Here is a 9,102-nt window from a genome sequence, read left to right as displayed (position 1 = left end):
TTATTTCCCAATTATGAAAAAGAGCATACGGTGGTGGTACCCATCGGGCAGGGGATGCTCTTCAGAGCTAATGTTTTTTGTTAATGTGCCTGACTTTGAATAAATATCTTCTCTCATCTTATCTTATGCTCTCTCCTCCACTACGCCCACGCAAAACTCTGATGTTTCGTAATACCGTGTTTGCTATGCACTATTTTTATTGCTTAATGAACTTTCTAGAACTTTCGAGATTGAATTCTGCTCGTTATATCCTTATATCCTTATACATTTTACGAAGAGATATAGAAAGGAGAATTTCTTAGGATCTTCTTAAGAAATACAAAGCCATGATTGATTGATTGATTGATTGATTGTATATTGTTTAACGTTCCTCTCGAGTACAAAGCCATGAAGTAGATACAAGTTTGTTCAAATCATGACTCCTTGGGTAGAGTGGAATTAAAATGGATGAGCAAAGATTTTACATCGGAACATTGGGAACTTTTTAAAAATCTTCTTCATAAACAGAGCAAGGTCATGATTAATCATACTTATATGGAAGCATAATCAGGAAGTGTAGATTCAATTTTCCTTAAATCATGACGCAAGCAGCTAGTGGAATGCAGGGTTGGACCGCAATTGACATAAAAACGTAATGGGTGAAAGGCAGTTATTCAAAGAAATACAAAAACATAGTTAGTGTAGATTCAAATACCCAAGTTATTAAACCATAATCCCCTTCCTTTTAATAAAAATGGAACTCGTAAATTTACTTACCTGGTCATTGGTTGTTTTGCAAATTCTTATATCCTGGTGAGCTTCTAAATAAAAAAATACCACAGACACATCTGTTTTTAATACTGGATATTTCACTTGAAAAAGACGTTAATGGTAATATAACATTCAAACTCTTTGATAAACGTGATGACTTTAACTTTTCTATCGTCAATTTTCCTTACTTATGCAGCAATATACCCTTATCAACTGCATGCGGAGTGTATATCTCTCAGCTGATTGGATAAGAAGAGCATGCTCTACGTATGAACAATTTCTAAAACGAGGTAAATTCTTTGACAAGCACGTTGATGAAACAAGAATAGCAACAGTCTCGTTTAAAGTGATCGTTTTGTACATTCTATGGTCGATACACTGACCTTGTCAGCAAATACAATTTATCAATGAGTCAAATGCTGACTGACGTTTTTCTATACTAATTGTTAGTCCATTATTTATACACTGAATTGACGACGGATTTTTCCGTTATCTCCCGATTATGACAAGGAGCACACGGCAGGTGTGTCCGAGATCAACAGGGGATACTCACTACTCAATGGCACCTTATCCCACCTCTGATGTTTCGAAGGTCTGTGTTTTCTCTGCTCCTTCTTTGTATTGTTTTATGGACTTTAATATCAAATACTGTTCGTTATCTCCACATCCTTTTTTAAGGGTAGGTTGGGACCACTAATGAATTTAAACTTCTCAATACCGAGAAATGATTTCTGCTTTTTTTTTCTAGCCACAGTACTCGGGTAAATGATGTTGCCCATGGGCCTCTAATTGTTTTTGTAATTGACCTTTGGGTTAGATTATTTTCGTATTTAATCAAATATTTGTTCAATAATATTTCTGTCCAATTCACCAATAGATGAAATTAATCATTTCATACAAAAAATCGATGCTGAGATGAATTTTGTGTTCTTGTGATCTGAAAAAGAACTTTTTTTGAAATATTGCTAAAAGTCAATAGTTATTATGGTTATAATCATTTATAAATTGTTATCTTTCTTTGGTAATTCTATACATTGTAATCAAACTTTTATTTGCGACGACTTTATTTCGCGATTTACCAGGAATATACTAGTTTTGCGTTCAAGCCTTTTTGGATCTGTTGTTAATAGACACATACACTTTAAGGACCGGTTCGCGGCGAGAAATATTCGCATTGTACAATTCTGAATAGTTCATAATGCCTTGAAGACAAGGTGCTTTTTCAAGGAAGGTACAAATCTTTTAAAAATCTTTTATTTCAATTACCTGATATACCTCAATATTCTAGATTCTACCAAATACACATATGCTTTTTCTATAATCATCAAGAAAGCCTATATTTGATAAAGATTTAACATAAAGTTTTTCGGTAACTTTATTTATCTAGTTCCATCGTCCGTATGCTGAAACTCTACAATTATTACAATTTTATCTTAAAGTACGTAAATTAGATAACCAAATGTGTAGATGGTGGATTCGATTGATCAAAAGCTGGTGTCTCATCTTTCACATAAAGATTTGAGGAATAACCTGCTGATCTGCAAGTAGCATTTGTTCTGAGATATCGGTTTGATAGGTAAATATACGCCCACGGATGGTTTACAGGCTGATGATAATCGTTAATTTATCACACTCAAGCTGAGAAGAAGACATATAAATTTATTTATATCTGTCTGCCTTCATATAATAAAAACAACAGAAACACCCCTTAAAGAATAAAAAAGGTCATTTATTACAATAAATAATAAATGACAGTAAAGAAATTACAACCTAAATTCAAATATAATAAAGGGTTATATACATATAAAAAACAAGTAAAGTATTGTTACAAATTGCCAAATCACAAAATTTGCACCTGAGACAATAGGTGTGGCATCTGACATATTATGAACTAGTGAAAGATTATGGCATATTTGGCATATAAAATGTAAACAAAAAACTTTGTACAACTTGAAAAAAATCTGAAAAGGGGGCATTAAAAGCCCATATTAACAAGCCAGGTAATATTTGTAGAAATGAATACACAAATGTACAAATATTGATTTGCTTGTTAACGCCCCCATCATTACAACCAACGACAAAAAGAAACAGTCCATAACAAAAAAGTTAAGTAGTAATATGTACACTGTTCATTGGTGATTATTTGCTCATATGCACAACATAAGCTTTTAGCCCCTGACTAATAGCAAGTGTCCTTAAACTATGCTTTATAAGCCATCAGTCCCTTACTGATAGCAAGTGTGTTTGAATTAAATTTCAACAGCTATTAGCCCCTGAATAATAGCAAGAGTCCTGAGGTCGGATGACGTTAGCTTACTGCTATCAGACCCTGACTGATGGCAAATGTCCCTAACATATTGGCTATCAGCCCTGACTGAGGGCATTCGAATTACACGATTTGGTCAGGTAACTTACTAGTATTCAGAGTTCTAACGTAGGAATACTTTTTAAAAGCATTCGACTTCCATCTGCCCTTATGTTGAATTTGAAGTTCAGAATAACCTCGAGCTGCTGCAGTGGTAGCGGTTCCAATGCGAAAACTGTGAGTTTGGTGGTGGTGGAGGTTAAGGTTGCAGAATGATAGAGCTTGTTGTGTGAAAAATTGTCTTGATATTGGAGCACCATCCATGAAGGAAAACAGTGGTTAGAATGGTGCGTCATGTTTCCTAATATTGAGATACTGCGTAAGAGATTGGTGTGGGCAAAGGTTAGAATTCGTTTTGTTTGTATGAAGTCGTACTACTGAGGTAGGAGACCTTGTATGTTTGAAGTTTGCTTATTTCTATGTACTGGCCATGTTGTGTGTACTAATTTGCGTGGCACATTTTGAAATAAAATGTTAGTGTTGTGTTGCACCAGAGGTTTTAGTTATTTTCCCTATACATTAAGATTCTTCAGAACGCAACCAGGAACATCAGCTCTTAACACCGTAATTTGATGAAAAATGATGAAGTTGTGTGTTCCAAAACCCGGAGAAGAGATTTTAAAATAAGTGTTATTGGGAGCCAAGAATCCAATGATGGTTTAATCTTCTGAAAACCTTGTAGCATTTTTTTTAACAATAAAATGTTCTGTGATATCTGTAAATTCCCCTAGCTGAAATGTGAAACTTAGCAGAGACACTAAGGTACGTACTGATGAAGCTGCTGATCCCTTAAGGTAACAGTGAGGTACAAAGGCCGTGGGGTGTTGTAGGGATGGGGGGATAGGGGTAGGAAGGACTGCTCTACGAGGGGTGTTAGAAAAGTTCTCGGACAAGTTGAATTGTGAGCGCGCTATTTCCACGAAACCGGTCAAACTTTCAAGATAAAATCTTTGCCTTTTTTCCAATAAATATACAAGAATTTGTTGCTCTCCGGTGATTATTGAAAAATATACAGCTTTTTTAATTTATTTTGATAAAACTTGCTTCACGGAGCATGCTACATTTTGGCACGTTTACATCACAAAGACTCTTTATTAAAATTAAAAATTGCACAATTGTAGCGCAAAGAGATTTATAATATTTAACCTGCCGCTAAAGTATTCATAAAACGTCACTGGGAGAAATTTTGAACTAAATTGGAGGGTATATGACTGTTTTATAGCCGTTTATAAATGATCAACGCGTAAAAACACAGCCAAAAATCGGAACGTCATTGAGCGTCATGGAGCACTGCACTACGTAAGAATTATGTTTGCAGACTGGAAAATGTCTGAAAAGAGATTAAAATGTTCAAGATGTTGCATGGAATTTCCTATACATACAAAGGACAAGTTTTCAAATGGTTGTAGCTTCATAAGAATGGAAGGATTGACATTTTGAATGATTAACTCCAGCGATACTTCAATACCCCCGTATCGCATGAACGTTTAGTTGCGCTTATATGGTGTTGCATAGTTTCCATACTTGATCGATTAAATGATTAACTGCATAGACTTTTTTAAAGATCTCAATAATATACGAATCAGTGCAAAAGACATTATAGAAGAAAAGTAACATGTCTTGATATAGCTATTCAATTTTAAAGCAGAAAAAAGATAAGAAAAATCTGAAGATTTATAGAACTGCGACAAAGCTTAACGGGTTGAAATCTGGTTGTCACGTCGCCTTACGTCAAGTGATTGCTCCGTGAATCCCATGACCTCATAGTAAAAATCGTTGTAAATTTTCAAGATTTTATTATATGGACCTGATTTTTTACCTACCAATAAACAAAATGTAGGAATTTATTCAGACATAGGTCATACTTCACAATACACAATAGCTTTTCCGTAATTCAATGTGTCCGCGAACTTTTCTAACGACCCTCGTACAATGTGTTTATATGATTGAAAAATTGACTTGTAAGCTGAGGTTGTGGATTTGCTGAGTGAATTGCGAAGTAACAAATCAGTCGTTTGACTTAAATCCTTATTAGGGAAAGAGAAAGAACTGGTGTCTGTTCTTTGTCCATTTGGGGAAACTTGGTTCTGAATTCTGAGACCTGTAACCGAGAAAGCATATCTGCAACTATATTGGCAACCCCTTGAATGTGTTTAGCACAGAAATGTATGTTATGTATAAGGGACAGAATCATCAAACGTTTCATTAGTTGTATCAGATTAGGATCTTTGATGAATTTTTGTTAATGATTTGAACAACTGTTAGATTATCTGAATGGAGAAACACAGTAGAATTTTTTAATTTAAAGCCCCGCATTTCCAAAGCAACAACATTGGGTAAAACCTCACGTACACAATGGTGGTACTGTAACCAATCCGATGTAAAATTATGAGAAAACCATTTCTTTCCAAATGTACCCCTAAATTGCTAGCATCTGTGAAAAGGTGTAGGGAAGATAATAATTATGTAATGCCAGATGAAAAAAAAGTTTTTCCATTAAAATGTTCTAAAAACATAGCCCAAGCTTTCAGATCTGCCCTAGCTTCCATATTAAGTTTTCGGTGGTGATAGGGTTTTTTAAGGCCAATAGTGAGATTGATAAGCCTTCTTAAGAATGTGCGTCCAGGAGGTACAACATTGCATGCCAAGTTCAACATACCAATCAAAGATCGGAGCTCCCGAAGTGTAGCTAACTTTTTGTTTTGAAATTTCTTAATCTCTGACTTAAGTTGATCTAACTTATCCTGTGGTAATCTGACTTGGAAGCACAACATGTAAAACTCAAGACCCAAAAATGTTAATGTGGTAGTTCGGTTAACTGTTTTTTTTTTCATTTTTAATTAGAAGTCCTATATCTCTTGCTAAAACATGGAAAGCCAGGAGTGCACTATAACACTCTGGCGATTGGGGTGGTCCTACAGAGGAAATCATCTAATACATGTACATGGACGCAGTGGGAAACTGAAAACCTGGAATGCAAAATACATTGAAGTGCTGTGCTAAATTTTTCAAACAAATTACATGCATAGCTAAGCCCAATGGGTAAAGTCCTATCATAATAATAATAATAATAATAATAGTAATTGTCACGTTAAAACTCAGAAGTTCGAAGTCGTAAGGGTGTATAGGAACCTGCTTATATGCATTTTCAATATCAGTCTTAGCTAAAAGAGCACCTTTTCCTAATTGTTTTATGACCTCTATAGCTGACTGGACTGACTGGTCTTGCACCGTACAAAATTCTTGTGGTATATGGTGATTATAGACCCTCCCTCGGGAAAAGACAGATGATGTATTAAATCTGTATTCCCCTGCTGATTTTTTTAGGAACTTGCGCTATTGTCCCTGGAAATCTGCTTTGGTTGATTTTGTTTGGATTTTGGGCAGAGTTTGCGACAATGTTTACCAGCACAGATTTAACAAACATGTTGATCTGGCATATGTTGTCTTTGGGGCATGTGCCATGGTTGTTGTATGCGTAACAGTATCTGTCTTTGAGAGGGACACGAAAGGGCTGTTGCTTTTTGGATTTTAATTTATAATCTAATCCCAAACCAGAGCATAATGGTGAAAGATGGACTGTGTGAGCATAAACCAATAGATTACCAATTTCACAAGGGCATTTTTCCACCATTATAGCCACAAAAGTCTGGTACGCTTCAGTCCATTTTGCAGTTTGTTCGATGGGATCTTTTTCATTAGATTTCAGGAAATCAGTTGCCCATCTTGATCTGCTGATATGTATTTGTTTTTGGTGGATGAGCTTGAATCAGAGGGCAACAAAGTAGAGAACTTGATAGACTCTCTAGCGTGAATTTGGATCGAGGTTTATCATCCACACCCAGGGTAAGTAATGTTGCTGATGTTTATTTCCGCTTTGGGGTTTCATTTGTATCTACTGATGAAGAGATACCTGTAATTTCTAAGAGGAGTGATTGGGCGGGCTGTGGTTCACTTCCCTCAGTGTTTGTATCCCTCGCTCATGTGGACGTGGTGGCTGAGGCACTGGCTACCGAGCTTGTAGTTTGTACTGGCACTGATGTCTGTTGTGTGATTATGTCTCGGCATGTTTTCTCGATCGAAGGAATTAAAGCTACCATGCATGCCTTCACCATTCCTTCTACGTCTGGAGATGGCGATTGCGTTGTCTCTTGGTAGGTCACCGTTGTAATGGCTGCTGGTCTGGCAATGTCGTTCGACCTCTTTCTTTATGGTCTGGAAGCCATGTTGAATATGGGGAAAATGAAAATGAGAATGCATAACATAAACTTATGCTGTATTGGTTGGGGAATGCTTTGAGCTTATAATTTTTACCAACAAAGTTGGTGAAACATACTTTGAGCTAATTATGCTCCAAGCTAAAAGCTTGAGCTAGTAGTATAATGCTTTAAGCTAGTTAAATATACTTTTAACTTGTGTAATATGCTTGAAGCTATAAAAAATGTCATGACAGCAAACAAACATGAAAATTATTGTCCCATAGCTGTTGGATATATGCAGAGCATTTCCATTAAACTAGCTATGATAGAGTTTGTTTGCAATGAGCTAAATGTTTTTATGCTTGACATTAATAGCTGAATTAGACATTACCTTTTTCAAGCCAAATATTCAAGATAAGAATGCTTGGTAGACAATAGAGCTTTGATGATCAAATGCTGAAAGAGAATGCCAGACAAGGCAATTAGCATACATGTATCAAAGACAGGTTTAGACATTCTGTCTCATTGCATGATCATTATAGTTGTTTAGTAGTAATTAAACATTATGATGGTATTATCTCTTAATTCTAACTGCAGGGATAGAATAATGAATCCCTAAGTCATGTGCAAGTTAATATGATACATTTATGAAAATTAATACTCTTAATAATAAATAAATCAAAGTTAGAAGCCCCTATCTTCTAACCTCTAAATAACAGGAATTATCAAAGACGTGAACGGTGATTGGAAAGAATTCCTCTTAATTTTCTTATCAGTTTTTGAGAGCCGTAGTGATTAGGGTGGACATTATCGCATAGAATCTGTTGTTAACTTTTAGTGAAACCTTTTAACCTCCATAAAAGTAAACTGATGATTTTTTTCAAAAGTCCTGTACCAAGCTGTTTGAAATAAGGTTGCCTAGGTAAGATAAGGTAGTAGGAAGACATTGGCCTTACATGTGTTGTATAGACCATAAAGGCCCCTTCCGTCCTTATATAGGGGAGTGCTAACCGTCTCTCCTTTCATACAACACATATTATTATTTATTGACACAAATCTTTTAAACATAAAGTATTTCACAGAGAATGTTTTATATCAGGTTACGAGCGTTAAATCATCTAATTACTGTAAGTCGTTGCAATTTCACGATATCTCAAAAAGTACCAATTGCGATGCTTTTAATATCACGCTGCAACAAATTAATTCAAAATTTCGTTTGAGTAGTCAAACTTTTTTAAAAACTAAAAATAACTTTGCGGAAAAATGATAAATCGCGAACAAAGCGAATTAAAACCATTGTGATTATTTGCTAATCTACATTAGTTAGTTATTGCTGTGTGGGCCCTGAATTTGTTTTACATATACTCTGTGCAATATTGCCAGAGTCGAAAGTTATTATATATTTTTGTCGTCAAAATATTAATTTGAGGATTATGTTTTTATATTTAGTATTTAGTTTTTTGAGTGTAATAGACTGTATTTAAGAAATCAAGCCCGCGTTTTCGTGAATGTTGCAGAAAAATCATAGAGCTCGAGAAATGTTGTCTGAAATGTAATAGCCCAGACGTTAGACGAGACAACACTTCGAGACCATAGAGGGTATCCTGTATCATTTATAAACAAGAAGAACTATTCTACTCACAGCTCGTTAATAAAGTAAAGTGTTTCTTCTGAAGAGAAACGAATTAGGTCATCATCGCTGATCAATTTAAAGATATATGGACATAGATTTCAAGTTTAAATTTTCTGTATAATATCACGACTTATATATATTAATAGCATTTAACA

At 35.2% G+C, this 9,102-nt stretch overlaps 1 non-coding gene across 1 annotated transcript; it reads right to left on the bottom strand.

Moving 5' to 3' along the window:
• Nucleotides 1-8,219: 8,219 nt before the first annotated feature.
• LOC134254705 (U6atac minor spliceosomal RNA) lies at nucleotides 8,220-8,347 on the bottom strand. Its single transcript, XR_009989367.1, has one exon. It is a non-coding gene; the product is annotated as a U6atac minor spliceosomal RNA (small nuclear RNA).
• Between the last annotated feature and the right edge of the window lie 755 nt (nucleotides 8,348-9,102).

Source organism: Saccostrea cucullata, unplaced genomic scaffold, assembly GCF_032062105.1.
Source record: "Saccostrea cucullata isolate Sc308-1 unplaced genomic scaffold, CSIRO_AGI_Scuc_v1 ctg1955, whole genome shotgun sequence".
Classification (NCBI taxonomy): Eukaryota; Metazoa; Mollusca; class Bivalvia; order Ostreida; family Ostreidae; genus Saccostrea; species Saccostrea cuccullata.
This window is presented reverse-complemented; position numbering and strand designations above follow the sequence as displayed.